Here is a 20159-nt window from a genome sequence, read left to right as displayed (position 1 = left end):
AAATGGGACTACAACAAATTACAAAGCTCCTGCACAGCTAAAGAAACCGTCATCAAGGCCCTGGCTGGTGTGACTCTGTGGATTGAGTGCCAGCCTGCAAACTGGAGGGTCACAGGTTCAATTCCCAGTCAGGGCACATGCCTGGGTTGTAGGCCAGGCCCCCAGTTGGGGGGTTGTGAGAAACAACGGATTGATGTTTCAAGAGAAACAAGAGGGCACATGTTTCTCTCCCTCTCTTTCTCCTTTCCTTCTCCTCTCTCTAAAAACAGATAAATAAAATCCTAAAGAAAGAAAAAAAACATCATCAAAATGAAAAGGGAACCGACTGTATGGGAGAATGTATTTGCTAATGATACATCAGACAAGGGTTTGATCTCCAAAATATATAAAGAACTCATGTGACTCAACACCAGGAAGACAAACAATCCAATTAAAACATGGCAAAAGACCTGAATAGATACTTTTCCAACATATAGATGGTTCATAGACATATGAAAAAATACTCAACATCACTAGCCATTGGAGAGATGCAAATTAAAATGACAATTAAATATCACCTCACACTGGTCAGAATGGCCATCATTAATAAATCAACAAACAATAAGTGCTGGCAAGATGTGGAGAAAAGGGAACCCTAGTGCACTGTTGGTGGGAATGCAGATCGGTGCAGCCACTGTGGAAAACAGCATGGAATTTCCTCAAGAAATTAAAAATGGAACTGCCTTTCAATGGAAGTGCTGGGAATATACCTTAAGAGTCCTGAAACACCAGTTCCAAAGAACTTATGCACCCTTATGTTCACAGCAGTGCTATTTACAATAGCCAAGTGCTGGAAATAACCTAAGTACTCATAGGTAGATGAATGGATTGAAAAACTGTGGTGCATTTACACAGTGGAATAATACCCAGCAGAAAGGAAGAAGAAGGAACTCCTACCTTTTGCAGTAGAATGGATGGAACTGGAGACTATTACGCTAAGTTAAATAAGTCGGTGAAAGACAAATACCATGTGATCTCACTTATAAGAGGAATCTCGTGAACACAAAAAACTAAGGAGCAAAACAGAACCAGAGATGAGGAAACATGGAACATACTGACAGCTGCCAGAGGGGAGAGAGGAGTGGGGAAATGGTGGAAAGAAGGGGAAGGGACTAGTTAACATGTATGAATGACCCATGGACACGGACAACAGTGTGGGGATGGACTGCGGGAGTGAGGGGTGGGCTGGGCAGAGGAGGGCAAAGGGGAAAAATTGGGAGAACTATAATACAATAAACAAGAATAAAAACTAAACTAAAATAAAGTAAAATAGCCAAACTCATATTGGGTTGGCCAAAATGTTTGTGTGTTTTTTCCATACGATGGTTCTAGTAGTGCTTAGCTGTCTTCAACTACATTCAAAACAACTTTATTAGATTGTATTGTGACAACTGTCATATCAGTGTGCATTTAAAAAAAAACTTATCAAAACTGGTGAATTTTTGTGCAGCCATTTTACTATTTTTTTACAGTTGTTCAAGTACAGTTGTCTCCATTTCCCCTCACCACTCCCCCCATTTTACTATTAAAGATGGAAGAAGATACACGACATTCTCAGTGTATCATGCTTTATTATTTCAAGATAGGTAAAACACAACTAAAACACAAAAAAAGATTTGTGCAGTGCATGGAAAAGGTGCTGTGACTGATCAAACATGTCAAAGTGGTTTGCAAAGTTTCTCGGTACTACTACTATTTTGGTCAAACCTTTGCTGCGGGGCTGTCTCATGCATTGGAAGGTATTTCACAGCACCCCTGGCCTCTACCCACTAGACGCCAATAGCAGGAGATAGTTGACATGCTCGAAATATCCAAATCAATCAAGTTATTGGTGAAAATGAAAAATGTATCTTATTTTACGGAAAAAACTATGCGGATTTTTTTGTCAACCCAATAGAAACAGAGACTAGGTTAATAGCTACCAGGGGCTGGTTGTGGCGGAAGTGGGGCGATGTTGGTCAAAGAGTACAATTTCCAGGTAAAAGATGGTTAAATTCTGGGTATCTAACATACAGCATTGTGATTATAGATAATAACACTGCTTTATACACTTGACAGTTGCTAAGAGAGATCTGAAATGTTAATGCCACAAAAGTGAAATGGAAATGATATGAAGTGTTAGCCAGTGCTATCATGGCAATCATTTTATAATACAGAAGTGTATCAAATCAACCTGGTTTACACCTTACACTCACACAGTGTCAAATGTTAATTATATCTCAGTAAAGCTGGGGGGGGGAAAGCTAACTGTGTTTTATATGTATTTTGATTCTGCTTTTTTGAATGAAAATGTTCTTCTAGAGAAGCTATTTGCAAACTTTTCCATCTCCTGGCACTCATAAACTACTAAAATTCGGAGGCACACCCAAAAATACATTTTTTGCCAATCTGACAAAAAAATAGGTATAATTTTGATTCAGTCACACAGGACAGCTATTGTTGTGTTGGCTGTTGTCATTTTTTAATTTGACAATCTTAGGAAAAAGAGGTCAGTGCCCTGACTGAATAGTCATGTATTACATGTTTTAAAAATTCTTGCAGTATGCCGGTTAAAAGTTGCTGTTCTAGAGAGTGTATTTTTCCTATAGTTTCCACGCCACTGCGGGATTGCGTGAAGTCACTGGGGGAGAAAGTGATCTGAGGAGTCCCAGTGGTTGAAGGCACAGCTTTGAAGAGCCCCTCTGCATGGCGAGCCTCAGATCTGATTTGACTGGTTTGCTGCAACCCTGATTACATGAGATTCCTTGAAGTGAGAGGTCTGCAACTTCACTCTTCCTGCTGACTGTTCCCTCTGACAACAGCCTATTTTATCTCTTTGTGGCAAGGAAGTTAAAACACAGTTCAGTTTGTTTTAAAGATCATCACACTCCAAACGGTCCCCCTTCACCTGCTCACATGGAGAAGACTACAGAGCCTTTCTAAACGATGGGTACCTGGGCAACTTGAGATAAAACTTTCCTCTTTTCATCCAACCCTTTGTTCTCGTGTGAAAAGTAAATCTTGTAGGAAGAAACTGAGAGCTTCAAATGTTGATGAGCTGGTGACATTCCTTTTTTAGGCCCCCTTTCAGTTTTAATAATCCAGCAGACTACCTTTGCTAACAACACTTTGTATTTTCCTATTTAGAGAACATAATAATGGAAATTGATGTAGTAAAAACAATCCTAAGCATATGGCACCTGATACTATTCATCATAAATGTTAACTTGGTAAGAGGCAGAAGGCATTAGCAGAGGTTTTTTGTTTGTTTGTTTGCCAACGGTTTTTAGAGAAAAAAAGCTTGTTAAAATGTCATGGTAGATATGTTAAACGTCAAAACTATAGATTCCTGTGCAGGTTAGGAAGACATCAACTAAGAATAATATTACTGTCTCTTTTTAAAGAACTAGTTACCATGAGGTCCAGAAAACGACCGTAGCATCGTGTCTCTGGGTGACGATCAGGCGGGAAAGTCCTTGCAGGTTTACCAGAGTCAGAGCGGCCTGTCCAAACCAGTGAAAGCTACCCTCCACACCCTTTTTCTGGAGGGAAGGCCTTCCAAAGGTGATGTGAGTTTGAGGAGCTTTATTAGTAGAGTGCATAGAATATATAACTCTCTCCCCTTATCCTTGGGGGCTATAATCTTGGCTCCTCGGAGATGAGTTGCAAGACAGGAACTTGTGGGGGCATGAGCAGCCCACCGGGTGAGGCTCTGCTAATCTCTAACAAACTGTAGCCCTGCTGATGTATTAATTGTTCACTTCCAAAGCTACAGGATAAGTTAAGGCACTGTGTAATAATAAATTCTTAAATATGGCTGATGTAAAGCCTCAAAACCAATTCTGACCTCCATAGGGATTGTTTCAACTGCCTATTTCAATTCAATTCAACAAATGTTGATAATTTGCTAACACTGGTTTGGTTTTGTTTGTTTGTTACCAACTGTGCTGTATCTTCGGAATTCACCACTCAATACTCTGACAGGGCCTGGGAACCCTCCAGCTTCTCCCTGTGAATGTTTCCCAGGCTCACTACCCCCAACGCCTGTTGTCTTGTCCTCTAGCCGCTCTCAGTAGGTGGGTACTCCCCGCCTTGCTCTTCTTATTCCTCTGGGATAGCTCTACTGCCACAAGGTAGAGAGACTTCTTTTCTTCCTTTCAGTCCTATAGCTCCTCAGGTTTCCAAATTGCCGCCTTAAGTTTTAGTTTTATAGTCTTGCTATTCAGTAGTAAAAGGATTTCTCTAGAAATAAGGTCAAAGAGAATTAGAGGCTACAATCCAACGCTGCATATTTTCCTTACTGATCACAAGGTTTGTGTCTTGGGCCAAAAACAGACTAAAAAATTCCCGTATCACTCCCATGCTTTTGCATAACCTCTTGCAGTCACTTCGTCTGTCTCTGATATCCCGAGGGGCCTCCTTATTCGGCACTAAATCTCCTGTCCTTATTCCCAGAAGTCAGTGAGGTATTCCTGAAAATAAGACTCTGGGTAACCTGTCGGCATCTCAGAATTCCCAAGTGCGCATACCCTGCAACCCGCCATGGTGTTTATTTTAGTCTCCAGGAGTTTTCGGTGGTCACAGGTATGATTACCTGTAGATGGAGACATAAAGAGCCACTGACGCAGCAATCTTCAGTTTCACGCACATCGCCTTTTGTTAGAGTGATAATCCGAGTGTTACATACTCTTTGAACCAAAATTGACAATCTTTTCCTATTTATGTGATGTGTTTTCTCAAATATAGCTCCATATTTGGATTATTGTTTTCATCTTTTTACCCACTTTTCTTATTTCAGACTACATGTAAACAACAGACGGGTTCTGTTACATTCTAAAGCTATCTCTTGATTTCTCAGACTTAAAACCTGAAATTTAAAAGAACCAACAGCCTGACATGACTTTGAAAATATGTTGTTAAATTAATTAAATAAGGAGACCATTAAACCGAGGTGGCCCTAATGTCATGGTGGCCTACGTAACTAAACCAAAATCTAAGCTTGTTAATGCCTCAACGTTACAAAATCAACACCTAACAACAACTAACTCATCGCAAACAGCTGCCTGTCTTTAAACTTTAACCAATCAATCAATCATTCCCTTGCTTTGCTTTCACCCTTTTCTATAAAAGTCTTTCCCTGTCTCCTGTCACTGGAGTGCTGCTAACCAATTCCTGTTTGGTGCTGCTAGCTTCAAATCAATGGTGCTCAAATAAATATTTAAAATTTTAACATGCCTCAGTTTATATTTTAAGAGTGAGAATTAATTAGTGTTATTTGCCAGAATAAAAACCAAAGTTAAATAGCTTTTAGTGCAACAAAGTAGTATAGCCAGGCTATACTGCTTATCACCCACACCTCCCCTCCCCACCTCACCTCAGTATCTTGTTTGGCAACATGTCGTGAAGTCACGTTTTTTAAAATTAAAATAAGCAGTTACTTCCAAAAATTAAATAGAAACACAAATTCCATGTGGAAATGCACATTGCTATAAATACCACATCATACTGTAGAATGTTTAAGTATTATACAAACAAATTGACGGTTCATGAATCAGTAATTCTCAATATAAAAATTATTTGAAATAACAGAGTCGAACAATTAAAACTGGGGAAAAATCCAGTAGAAGTTTTTACTGGAAAATCAGTGTACTTAGCATAGTCTTAGAGCAGATAGAACTGTGTACTTATTTTAAGACTTGAGAACGGGTTGTATTTCAGACAGAGTAGAATGGGAAAATCAGACATAATTAAAAGAGACATCTGCCTTGAGGATAAAGGCTGCAATCTTTTAACTCCCTGAAATGCTTCTGATTCTTTGTTCTACTAGAGATATTCAGAATTCATAAAGAAAAATGTGGGACGTCAAGGTTCCAAAACTATTGCCCAAGGGTGGCTGCAAAACACAATGTAAAGATCGGTGGGTTGTTTGTTTCTCCATTGACATCTTTTCCTAGTAGCACTTTTTCCAAATTGGAAGCATCAATTTTCCAAAACTCAGAAATATTTCATAAAACTCTGGTTGTTTTTCATCTAGAGTGACTATATAGCTATCACCAGCACATGTTCATCGCATTTTAAGATAATTTTAAGTGAAATCCAGTTGCATTAGTATTCTCTTATATCATGTATTATTTTTATTTTCATATTATCCAAGTGTTCGCTAATTTGTCAAAAATCAAAATTATCTTGACTATATAGCAATATAATTTATATTTGTATTGATCTCACATTTTCTAATATATGTAATCACTTGTATGAACAAATAAGCATTACTATACTTAATTCTTTAATAATTAATAAATTTCATTTCTTAAAGCATTTTAAGTTCACAGCCAAATCGAGCAGAGATTTCCTTTCTCACATATGCAAAACGCTCTCTGTATCAACATCAGGCACCAGAGCAATAATTCGTTACCATGGAACCTACACGGGCAAGTCATTATCACCTAAAGTTCAGTTTTCACTGCGGTTCACTCTTTGTGTACATTCTGTGGATATGGACAAATGGATAGCCACCATTGCAGTATTACACAGAAGTTTCAGTGTCCTAAAAATGCTCTGTCCTTAGCAGACATGGTGTACTGGGTACAAAGAACTGTACTAAATAGGCATTTCATAGTGCAGTGGTAAGGTATGATTCAGTCCAGGTCTTTGGTGAGGCTTTGCCCTTGGACTGGGAACTTCATCAGTGCTTCTCAGGTCTCCCCGCCCCCAACGGGACAGGATGGTTGAGGATGCTGGAGTTGTTTCCCTTTCCCCCTTGAAAGGTGAAATCCCCCCAAAATTGAGATGCCCTAAATTAAGTTGCATTAGGTCAGAGGGTAAAAAAAGAGACCAGAGAGGCTAATCAGTTAATAATTGCAGGGCAAAACCAACGAAAGACAGCTTACATTCCTGAATCTATGCTGGAACTTTAAATTAACTTCCAGGTGTACATTTGCTTCTGTAATTCTCTGAAGAGAATATCCAAGTGCCACATACCACTAGGCACCTCTGCTTCTAGTTTACACATGAGTTTCCCAAGCTGTTGCTCACCAGCAACCCAAAAGAACAAACACTTCTTCCTTACGGACTCTGCACCTCTCCCAGAATTAGACCTCCTTCACCTTCTCCCATTCCCTTAATCTACGACCAATGTAAATTTTTCAAAACAACTTACATCTGTCTTCCCCAGACTGTTTCCGTGAAAGAACCAGTCAACTCTAGGACAGTAGACATGTTTGTCTTTTCTACCTAGCCCTGCTGCATCCTGGTTCAGACGGCATCCCCCAGGACCTGGTCCTTTTCTGCCCAGAGGAAACGCTGTTGACTATTTCCCTTCCGTCAAGTAAATTCGGTTCTGATAACACTCCAGCAGATTAGGCTGAGTAAAACAATTTCTCCTGGAGGCCTGGCTTATTAGGAGCAGAATGTTGTGTTTGAACGTATTTCAGAATGGCTCCTTTCTACTTCTCCGTGCTGGAAACTTGATGGAAGTTTTCTGGATGGACCTGGGAGAGCTCCTAGAGGTAAACTCACAAAAATGTACGCCTCCCCAACAATGACAGCATCTCCCTGGGGTTTTTCATGCTCAGGCTTGTCCACACTGAGAGGACTGAAATTCCTGTTACAGTTCAGGTTTTCCTGCCCTGCCCTGGTTCCCTTGGTACTCATGGGTTTCTGCTCTGGTAAGTGATGGTTCTCTGTATCTTCCTGTCAGACTCTCCGAGTTGACCTGTTTCTCACTTTTTTGGTGGATCTAAGAAGAGTTATTCATTTTTCATTTTTTTCAGTTTTTACTTGTTGTTAGAATGGGTGGCAACATCTAAGCTTCTTACATGCTGGATCAGAAACCCGAAGTCATTGTTCCCATTTTAAGATGAGAAAACTAAGAACTATAGGCGGTAAGTCACTTCCCAAAGATCATACAGGTATTGGAAATAGAATTGAGTCCTGGGCCTACTGACCTCAAGACAGAGTTATTAATCTGTTTTGTAATTGTGTGAAAGGCTTGCATTCTTATTTATATATCCTAGGAAGGAAGTGACCTAATTGGATACACAATCGATTTCTTACATTCAGGAAAGAAGGTCACTGAAAGAGCATTGTATTCCTAAGAATCTGTCTTTCTTAAATTATATACACAAGTAAGCTTATTATATAGTGTGTTTTATAAAAGAAAAATGTAAATACCTGGAATGATTATGGTAATTATTCTCCTGCTCATATTAGGATATTAAGAAAAGCATGTAACAGCAGGGTAAACTGTTTACGACACTGTATTAAGTGAAGAAAGCTGTCTATAAAACTGTCTCTTTTTAAAATGGACAATGAAGAAAAAAATTTAAACTACTAGTTGTGAATACTGAGCTTTTAAAAATTGTGTTACATAAGAAACTTTTTCCAAAAAATGCACCAGTGATACTTTCATATGCAAACTGAAGACACCATACCCAGTCTTTGGGAAAAAAAAGGACAGTTTATCTCGTACATCTTTAGTTTAAAATTTAGAATCAGACATATAAGCTTTTGACAGGGATGGGTCATTAGTTACATAAAGGAGTGTGCAAACATAATGGGTGTCAGCCTGCTCCCCCTGCCATAACTTGTACATAAATGGATGACTCCCAAAGGCTGACCACAGTGGCATTGCGTGTTACTTTAAACTAGGTATTTATGATACAACAATGTAGAGAATGAAAGGAATGGAACACTGGGCAACTTCTATAGAAAAAAGATTTTCGAAACGTGCTTGGGTGCAAGGTACCATCATTGCAGGATTGTATGCACTATCATTCATTCAGTACACAGTAAAAGGCGAATGCGCCTAAATCCGAGAATGTAGATAAGTCTGACTTGAAATGTGTTCTCTCTGTTGGTATAATGCTTTTTCATAGTTCTTTTTCAGTAATTCCTTGCAGCTCCAGCTCACACACAATGAATTATTGACTTGTTTATTAAATGGGAGAGGGAGGGGGAAAACACCACTTTTTAAAGCCATACCAAAGAAAATAGCCCCTTTTGTGTAAAGAAGGATCAATAGTGGTCTCTTTATTCTATTTCTTGTTTGTATTTTCTATTGATGTGTTCAAGACGTAGACATTTGGCTTTAAGTGTTGTTTAAAAAAATTTTTTTACAGGAAGAAAACAGTAATTTTAACTATTGTTGATCTACTTTTTAAAAATTCCATTCTATTTGTAATACACATACCCCAACAAAAGAAAAAATCCTGATGGGTGTCTATATACCAAAACATTTCCTAAGTTAAAGGAAAAGTTTCATTATTTCCTAAGTTGAAAGTTTCATTACTTCTATCAAGGCAATGAATGCAATTGTGAACAAAATTTAATGGGAATTAAGATCAGAAATTTTCAACCATGATAATTATTTTCCTGTAGCCATCTCTGCCTTCAGTATTATGGGGATATGACTGTCTCACGTTGAACAAGGGACTGACGACAATGAAACAAGGAGCTCTTCCCTTCCATGTTATGGTTGTTTTCCTCACTCAGGCCCCAATGTCTTTAATATCGAACTGGACATGAGAATGCCCAAATCCATTGGAATGTGCAGTTTTTTTCAGGAGTAGTATGTATTAGAAAGCCGTTTTCCTTCAGAAATTTATAAACTGAATAGGCAAACAGAAAAGAAGAAACAGCGGCATAGATAGACTGAAGGGTTAAATGACTTAAGAACCAAACTCAGTAATGTCTACCTGGGCTTAACTTACCTATGGGCCAGTTATAGCTGGAACACACAAAGAAATGGCTTACATTATGAAATCTATCTATCTATCTATCTATCTATCTATCTATCTTATATATGACTGGAAACTGGCTCTATTTTTTCCATTTATTCATTAAATATTATGTACTGTATACTAGGTCAGGTACCACACTAAGGACTATAAATTAAGGATATGAAACAAAGGCATTATCCCTGCTTTCTCAGAATTTAAAACTGAGATATAATTATAATATAGAGTGATATAATCTATACAGAGATGGAGAGAAAGGTAAGGGAACAAATTCATAGATGAAGCTACCTATAAATAATGAATGTATTAGTCAGGGTTCTCCAAAATAGTAGAATTAATAAGAGATTAGATTAGATAGATAGATAGATAGATAGATAGAAGTATATCTATAGATTTCTCAGATATATATTTCTATCTCTCTAATTAATATATATATATATATATATATGTTATATCTGAGGGAGGGAGAGAGACACAGAGAGAGAGGGAGAGAGAGAGAATTAATAAGGAATTGACTCAAATGGTTATGGAGGCTGAGAAGTCCAAAGATCTGTAGTCAGAAAGTGGGAACCCAGGAGAGCTGATGGTGTAATTCCAGTCCAAGGGTAGGAAAAGACCAATGTCTGAACCCAATCAATCAGGTTGAAGAAGTTCCCTTTTACCCAGCTTCTTTTGTTCTACTCAGGTCTTTAATTGATTGGGTGAGGCCCGTCCACAATCTACACAACAATCTTCATTCTGCTCTACTCATTCAAATGCTAATCTCATCCAGAAACACACCCAGAATAACGTCTGACCAAATGTCTGGACAACCCACAGCCCAGTCAAGTTGACATATAAAATTAACCATCACATTGAGTTAGATTAAGAAGGATTTCTGAGGGAAGATAATTCTAGCCTAAACACTGAAGGATACTGTCTAATAAATAGAATATTACATTACTACTTCCTCATAATTAAATTGTACCACTTAAGTATATAATATATGTGCCTTCAGAAACGTAACGTTTGCTTCCATTTTTAGGGGGAATTATTGGTTTTTCATTATATTGGATTAAAATCCTAGAGAAGCTGGTATTAGAATTGAATTTATAAAATAAAGTTATCTTATGGTATATAGCTATTATATTAATAGAATATATAATAATTTTATGTCCACACAATAAATATTGGTTTTACCTAGATTACTTTATTTTAGGCTGCTGGTTCTCAATGAGATGTTTCATTATTGAGAAGTATATACATTAAAAAACTTTATCGAAAATAAACTTTTCAACTCACCACAAAAATAATGGGAATACAGAGGTCTTGATTTAATATTTCTGGATAATATGTGGGTGCTCTTTCTAATAATTTAAATCTATAGAAAGATGCTAATTGAGGTAATCTTTAAGAAGTCAGAATTTTATTTGAGTGATTATAACTAAACAGACAAAACTTCTGAGGCATTTTCATTCAAAAAAAGCATTTAGAAAATATTAAAGTTTTTATTGGTTTCAATATTTTACATATAGAAGTAAATCTATGTGTTCAAAATTACTCAGTTTCCTGTTAGATACTTTGTGTCCCCCATCCCCGCCCCATGTATTCCACCTTAAGCTTTCTTCATTGTAAAGTTTTTGTTGCTAGAAAATGCACTGCTTCATGTGAAAACACAGAAAAACCCTACTGTTATTTAGAAGACAGTGGGTAGCTTTTTTCCTTGATAACTCATGTGCCATTGCTCTCTTCATTTTTCCTTTTCTTAATTTTTGTTAAAAATAATCTGTACAGATGTTGTAAAAATTTATTGAGACTGTTTTATAGCGTGAATATGGTCTATTCTGCTAAAAGTATAATTGCACTTGAAAATAATATGTATCCTACAGTTGTCTGATTTATTAAATATAAATTAAGTCAAGATGGTTGATAGTAATGTTCAGATCTTCTATGTCTATATTGATTTTTTTCTTCGAGTCCTATCAAATACTGAGAAAGTTGTTTTAAACCTCCAATGGTGATTGTGTAATTGTCTATCTGTTAATTATGTAAATTTTTGCTTCATATAATTTTAAACTCTTGTAATTACTATATCTTCTTGATGAATTGACTAATTTATTTTCATGAAGGATTTCTCTTTATCTCTGGTAATAATTTTCTTTGAATCTATTTTATCTGATATTAATATACCCACTCCAATCTTCTCATTTTTAAGGTGTAATTTATTTATTTTTAGAGAGAGAGGAAGGGAAAGAAAAAAAGAGGGAGGAAAACCTCTACATAAGAGAGAAACATCAATTCGCTGCAGCTCGCATGCTCCCTGACCGGAACCAAACCCGCAACCCAGGCATGTGCCCTGACTAGGAATCAAACCAGAGACCTTTCAATCTGCAGGATGATGCCTGGTCAGGGCAGCCTTCTTATTCTTCATGTTTTAATGGTATATCTTTTTCATCTCTTTTTACATTTAAAATATCTTGGTTTGTTTTTTATTATTATTTAAAGTGTGTCTCTTAGAGTCACTATGTAGTTGGGTTTTATATTTATTCAGATATTTCTGTCTTTTAATTGTAGTGTTTGGTCATTCATGTTTAATATAATCATTGAAATGGTTGAAGGCAGAAACACGGTCCTCAATGATACCTATCTCCTAATCCTCAGAACCAGTGAATATGTTACCTTGCATGGCAAAAAGGACTTTGAAGATGTGATTAAGAATAACAACATTGAAACTGGATGATCATCCTGAATTATTTGGGTGGACCCATCCTCATCTCATAAATCCTGTAAAGCAGAGAACCTTTCTCAAGTGTAATCAAAGAGAGATGTAACCACAGTGGGAAGTTCGGAGATACGCAAGAAGAGAAAGACTTAACTCGCTACTGTTGGTTCTGAAGATGAAAGAGAGGAGCCAAAAGCTGGTGGCATCTAATTCTGGGAACAGCCCTCAGTTTGCATCCAGAAGGAAAACAGGGGACCTCAATCTTACAACCTCAAGGAACTGACTTTTACCACCAACCCAAATGATCAGGAAAGAGATTCTCTTCCAGAAATTTCAGGAAAAAACCCACCTTGTTGACACCTTGAATTAATTTCACTGAGCCCTGTGCCATATTTCTGACCTACAGAGAACTATAAGATAGTAAGTTTGTGTTGTTAAAAGCCACAAAGTTTGCATAATTTGCTGTAACTGCAATAGAGAATGAATACAAATTTTAAAGTAGTGTAGTGTAAAAGTAGTGTAAAAAGTAAGTAGAGCTAGTTTAAAGTGCCTATATTCCCCCTTGCCCTAGCTCCTAGCAACCACCATTCTTTTTGTCTTTACAAATTTCAGTGCCCCAGGTTCCTCATTTAAAAGGAACCACACAGTATTTGTCTTTTCACTTAGCATAATGTCCTCAAGTTTCATACACGTTTGCAGCATTTATCAGAACTTTCTTCCTTTTAAGCTCAAATACTATTCCATTGTATGCATGCATTATATATTTTTTAGTCATTCATCTATTCATGGACACTTGGGTTGCTTCCACCTTTTGGCTATTATGAATAACGTTACTATGAACATGAGTGCTTTTTTCTTTTTCTTAAACAATACTTTGAAGGTGTAAAAGCCGTTTGAAGCTTGCAGGCTGATTTGGCCCATGGGCCGGAGTTTGCCGCCTTCTGAAACAAGGTCCTCGAGACTCTGTTTGTTGTTGTTACTGTTGTTGTTGTATTTTTACCCAAGGTATTTTCTATTGTTTTTTCAAGTTCAATGACTCTTTTGTCTGGTATATCCATTTTGCTATCTATGTTCAATCGTATATTTCAGAAAATATATATTTTTTTAGTTCTAAATTTTTCAGGTGTTTTGATTCATTGTAAACATTTTTAGTTTTGGGTTTATCGATGAGTTCTAAAAGTCATTTTTAAATCTTTGTTAGTTTTCTGTTTCATTTTGAGCATTTTGAAGTTGGTCTTTGTGCATATTTTTTCTTGAGGCTGTTTTTGTTTGGTTTGGTTTGGTTTGGTTTTGCTTATGTTAGATAAGTTTGCAGTCAAGGTTAAATTCTAGAGATTTTGAATTTTTTATTTTACACTGTGTGTAACAACCTTTCTTTTAACTGATAAATACAAGGGTGGGCAGAAGTAGGTTTATAGTTATTAGTGTACAAAACACAGTTTATTCTTGTAATATAATTGATTTATTAGTTATTATATTACTGATTATTATTAACCTACTTTTGCCCATCCCTGTGTTCTTGACTTGGCCTAATTGCCTCCTCTGTTTCTGGAGCAGTAGCTCCCTTCTGTCTGGATATTTTATTTAGTGCAACTGCTTAGCCTCTGTCCCACATGCATAGTTCAGGGGTCAAAAGGATGGGGTAAGCGGGTCTTAAGAATGTATTGTTTGACTCATTCCCTTCTGGGATTCCCCTACCCTCTTCAGCATTCACAGTTTCCAAGCTTCAGATTTCTGATTGCCCAACCAGAAAGATGATTGGTTTTCCCATGTGTTTCCTGCCGCAGTTCTGCTTACCACATGGGCTACACTTAGCACCAGACTCACAGCCCTAGAGAGCAAAATGGAATTTAGACCTCCAGCTTCCCTGTGAGCACGCACTCCTCAGCACAGCGTGCTTATCTCTGTGCACTCTCCTTTAGAGAGTTACGCCTTCAGAGAGTTGTTTTTTGTATGGTCTGCTTTTATAGTTATTTTCCACAGAGGTGTCATCAGGTAGGGTCTTAGTCTGTGTCTATTGGTACAGACTTAATAGAAGATTAATAAATTTCAGTCATTATAATAGCTGGGAAGCTACGTTCTTCTGTATTTTGTGCAGAAAGTAATGAACGGCTCCCTCCACTCTCATGCATTGATTAAGAACATTATTTTGGTGACTTGATGCTCAGTAAGAGTTCTTGCCAACCAAAGAAGTAAAATCACTAAGAACAAGGCAATTCCATAAAGAAGGACATGGATAAGAAAGGTGTTATCCACCAGCATCCATAAGATTTGGAATTTAGTACTCCAAAAAATGTTTCTATTTAACTACCTAAGGATTAGTAATGTAACATAAAATGTGGCCAATACAGCATACACAAGGACCTTCAATGTGCTTATTCAAATACTTGTTTTTGAGAAGAGTATGATGCTATTTTAACAGAATTTGCACTTCTTTATCTTCCATGTTTTTATTTGGTATAAGGCTAAGATCAAGATTCATTTTTCTTCATACAACTATCTAACTGACCTAGCACCATTTTAGAAAAGGCATTATTTCCTCCACTATAATGTGGTATATCATTTATGATAATCGTATGTCAATATGTATGGGTCTGTTTTTATAATCTTTGTCCTGTTTTATTTCTATTATAGTTTATTTTTCTCAACATATGTGAATAACTTTGTCTTAATTATTATTGCTTAATAATAAATCTTGGTATCTGATACTATAAATCATCTTTATTCAAAATTATATTGTATAATTTTGGAATCAATATATCAATTTAAAAACATATTTGTATTTTTATTATAGTTGTAGAAAATCCATAAGTCAACCCAGGGAAAACTGACATTTTTTTCAGTAGTTTCTTCAAACTATGAAGATGCTATATCTCATTGGTTATATCTTCAATTCTTGTCAATAAACTTTAGTTATTTTCAGTGTAAGAGTCTAATATATTTTTACTATAATTTTTCTGATGTTTTATGTTATTTTATACTATTGTAAATAGTAGCATTTTTTTATTTTATTTTCCAATTGTTTATTGATGGCACATAGAAATAAAAAGGATGGATATTGAAATTCATTCCTTGATCTCTTATACCTGATAACTTCCAATTAACTGACTTATTGATTTATATTCTCATTTCAACTGCCCCTCTCCCATTTCCATGGCTAATATATTAAATTATATGTTGTAATATCTCCTAGTATATTGCCCTTGTATTTTACCATAAGTAGTTTTCTGTTATCCCAGTCTTTGGCTTAACATACCTCTAATCCATCTTTGTAAAACCCCAAACTGATTATGTCACTCTTCTGATTTAAAATTTTTCGTGTTCTATAGATAAACCTTTTTAATGTGCATGGTCTTTGGTGATTTGATATCCTAATTTAGCTATGTGAACCACTACTAAGCTGCTAACAGGTACTAAAACGAAGAGTACCCTGTGTGTTTTTCCATGGATCTTCTCTCTATTTGTAATGCACTTCCTTCTCATCTCTACCTGATTAACTCTTACTTAGCCTTCAAAACCATTCTAATGGCTGTGCTTCTGAGTACAGAGCCCCTCTGAGCCCCTCTGACCTCACCAAGTGGATATGTCATTCTCTCCCCTATGTTTTGTTTTCAGCTACAAAAACTGCATAGCTACTATCTGGTAACATATACTAGTTAATTTTGACTTATTTACATACATAAGATAGCTTAATAAACATGAAATTAAACAACAAAAAAACATTTCTCAAGATAAAGTTTATGGTTATGTGGTGACTTCCAAAGTCTCCAGTAAAGCACCAAGGCTCCCTTCATCTTTTTTATTCTGACTTCCTCGTTGTAGCTTCCATCCTCAAGGCCACCTGTTGGCCCCAGAAGCCAGCTGGAGAGCTATTGACTACACCTGTTTTCCAGGTTTCGGGAAGAGAGATAATGATCACGGTAAGGGACACGTCTTCCAGTCATCTTTACAGAGCATTCCAGGTAGTCCTACAAGCTGTCTTTGCATACATATCATAGGGAAAAAAATCTCATGACCACACTTAGCTAGAAGGATGGGAATATAATCTATTCGCTAGGTAATCTATTCGCTAGGTAATCTATTGTCCAAAAGATTACTACTATCAAATAAAAGCAAAATCGATACTTGGTTGACCCCTAACAGTTTATGCCACACTCCTTACTAGGGTATGAGCTTGTTACGGAGTGCCTAATTATGCCTAATGTGAACAACACAGGGCTTAGCATATTAGGCACATTAAAAGTTTATTGAAGAATGCCTTTCAGACAGTTGAGAAGCATGAGAATACAGACTGCAGCAAGTTATTTCAAGAGATTTACTAGCATTCAGCACTTGAAAAGAAAATATTTTAGACATTAACCTAAGTAGCCAAGTTTTGCCTCATTTTTTAAAATTTGTGAAATTACAGCCCTAAAATGTTGAGAATTCTTAGATAATATTAATTTTATTGATTTGAAGTATATTTAGGCATAGTCAGCCACTGAGAGGATTAAGAAAAATATTACAAGAAAAAAAAAGAAATCAGAAACTTTGGCTATGAAAGTATATATAGTCAGTAACTCACTCCAACAGATTTTAGCAACATTTGTGGAAAGAGTATTCATTCTTAAAATATTTCAATGATAAAGTACTGTGTAATAGGATAAAACATAGAAGTACAAATGAGTGAAGGGGAAGGTCACAAAATATTAACCTTGTCTGTGGTCCCTCTCTAGCATGAGTGGGTAGATTAAGGTCACAAGAATTGCACCACCAGGAAATGATCACTGAGCTTCAAAGGTCTGAAGCTATTAGTTTTTTGGCCAATTTTTATAAAACTAATTCTTAATAGTCATTCACTTTTCTAAATGCAACTATTTATTTTTAAACCTTTCAATTAATCTGGGTTATATTCCTTAATTTTCTGATTATTAGTGGATCTGAAGAGGGTTGGTTTACCCATTACGTCAAGTAAAAGGGGAAGTGGTGCAAATGAAAACATAGTCAATTAACAAGCACTATTCTTGAAAAGAACCTTTGGGGAACATTCAGAGTATTTTACATACTGGAAGACAAGATATATTGAATTTTTGTCCCTCAAAGTACAAGTAACCTTTGCTGACACATTCAATACTTTATTGACCATGGATTAAATGTCAGACGCTGTGTCAGGAGAGGAAAAGGGTCACGCTCTAGATACGCAGAGCCTAGAATCGGGTAGGAGAGGCAGATATTAATCAAATCACCGCAGCAGTGATGTATAACTACGGCAAGAAAAGTGAATTGAGTGAAATAAGCATGATACTAAATAGCATTTACAAAAGGATCCTCGGCCAACAGGAAGAGGGAGGAGGTTCCATACAAATCTTTCCTACAACATGCCTTTAACACTGCCGTTGAGAAATACAAACAATTACTGAGTAGGAGGTTTTAGTTGGTCAGTTGTACTGTTTTGATTCATGTAATAGAGAGTTTAGTGAACAGGATATCTTCAGAGCCTGTATTACCAAAGCACAGTAATACGTTACAGGTACTTGACACAATTTTTCAGTGAATTTTCATAGAGAAGATGTCCACCAAATAGTTTTATTTTATTCTAAGGATCAGGTTTCTCGAGGGTTATCCCAATCCCCTTTTCCCACCTACATGGAATTTTTCTCATCATTCAGCTGCAGTTCAGGGCATGTTTTATGCTAAAAGCAGCAGGAGAGAGGCTCTCTTCAGAGCTGGTGCTAGAAAAGATGGCTTTAGGCTGTGTTTACCAGTTAACAAAAGCAGCACTTCTGCCAGCTTAGAACTGTGCACTTCAATATGTTAGCCACTAGCTAAATAGTACTGATTTGCACTTGAAATGAAATTCTTAAAAACTTAAATTTTATTTCTCAGTTTCACTAGCCACATTTCAAATACTCAATATCCATATGTAGCCAGTGGCTTCTGTATTGAACAACACAGAACATATCCATCACCAACAAAATTTCTACTGTATAGCACTGGTCTAAGTACATAAAACGGAGTGGCTTGTGTGACTCAAAGAAAATGCAGCCTTCAGTCATCAAACGGCTGCATCAAAATCTCTGTTGGTTTGGCAGCAGAGAGCAGAGGGCCCCCAAGCGACTAACCTTATATTGATCCACTTTACTTGAGACTCGTACTATATTTTATTAAGAAAAACAACAAATAATGGTGAAAGAATTTAAAAAAAACAGACACAGACAAGAATATGGTGATTGCCAGAGGGAAAGGAGGCTGGAAGGAGGTGAAAAAGGGCAAAGGGGAGATAATGGTGGTGGAAGGAGAATTGACTTTGAGCGGTAAGCACATGGTGCAGCGTGCAGGTGATGTGTCGTGGAGTTATACATTTGAATCCTATATAATTTTATTAACCAATGTCACCCCAATAAAGTCAATTAAAAAATCTACTTTCCACCTCTATGTCAAGCTTTTATATTATTAAGGTATTTAAAAGATGAATCTCACTAAATGTAGGATAGTATCAGGTTACATTAATGGTAAAAAAAAAAATAACAATGATAATAATAACTCCCAATTTCCAGTCAAGACAATGGCATACATAAACACGGTACTTGCTTCCTCCCACAACCACATCAAAATTACAACTACACTACAGAACAACCATCATTCAGAGCTACCTGAAATCTTGCTGAATGGAAGTCCTACAACTATGGAATTAAAGAAGAAACCACATCAAGAGTAAAAGGCAGGGTGGAGACACTGAATGGCTTGTCCCACACCCAGGAGTGGAGGATAAAAGTCAGGATGGATATCTGAGCTGCAGAGCTCCCCCTGAGGAGCAAGGAGCTCAGGCCCACAGCAGCACCCCCAGCCCAGGGTTCCAGGACCAGTAAGATAAGTCCCCATAACTCCTGGCTGTAAAAATCAGCAGGGATTGGGGCTGAGAGAAACAGGGTTTCTGGAGTCCCAGAAAAATCATCTTAAAGGGCCTGATCATGGACTTACTTGAGCTCACTCTCTCTGAACTACAGCACAGGTGGAGCTTGAAAGGCACCAGAGACAAATGGGAAGGAATGTTCTCCCAGACTGAAGGGCTGGCAGTGGCCATTGGTCCTTTGAGGAGCGCTCCCCACACAAAGTCAGTAGGCAGGCGTCATATCTGAGACTCCATCAACTGGCTCACTACTGGTCCCACCCTAGTAATTCTCTGAGGCCCCACCTCACCCAACTTTCTGGCCCAGCCAAGCTATTTTCAGTGGCTTTTCCATCCGAATGACTTGTCTTGGCTCATGCTTCAGATTTTCCTAAATTCTCTCAGACAAGAAAAATCTGGCCTCAGCACACCCCATACCTCTCACTAAGCAGTCCCAGTCCCGGCAATAGAAGCAGCCAGCCTTGGTTCACAGCTTGACCTCATATAGGCCCCTCCAAGCCCAGCACAAGCAGCAGCCACCTGCACATTGCTTTGGAGATTATGCTGGGTGGTCCCAGGCAGAACACAGGCTGTGGCTAACCTTGGCCCACACTTCCCAAGAGGCCTCAGAGCCAACACACCCAGTGGCCAGCTTCAGACCCCATTGAAACACTACCCAACCACCTCTACCTGTGACACACTCAAGGGGTGGACTCAGCGGGCACCAGAGCCCTGATGTAGTAAGTCTTGCTCTGTGGGGTGGGCCCCTGTACAACTGATCATCCATAGTGGTCAGAGGTTGGTGGTTAGTGCTCACAGTCAGTTTTGCAGCTAA

Source organism: Desmodus rotundus, chromosome 2, assembly GCF_022682495.2.
Source record: "Desmodus rotundus isolate HL8 chromosome 2, HLdesRot8A.1, whole genome shotgun sequence".
NCBI lineage: Eukaryota > Metazoa > Chordata > Mammalia > Chiroptera > Phyllostomidae > Desmodus > Desmodus rotundus.
This window is presented reverse-complemented; position numbering follows the sequence as displayed.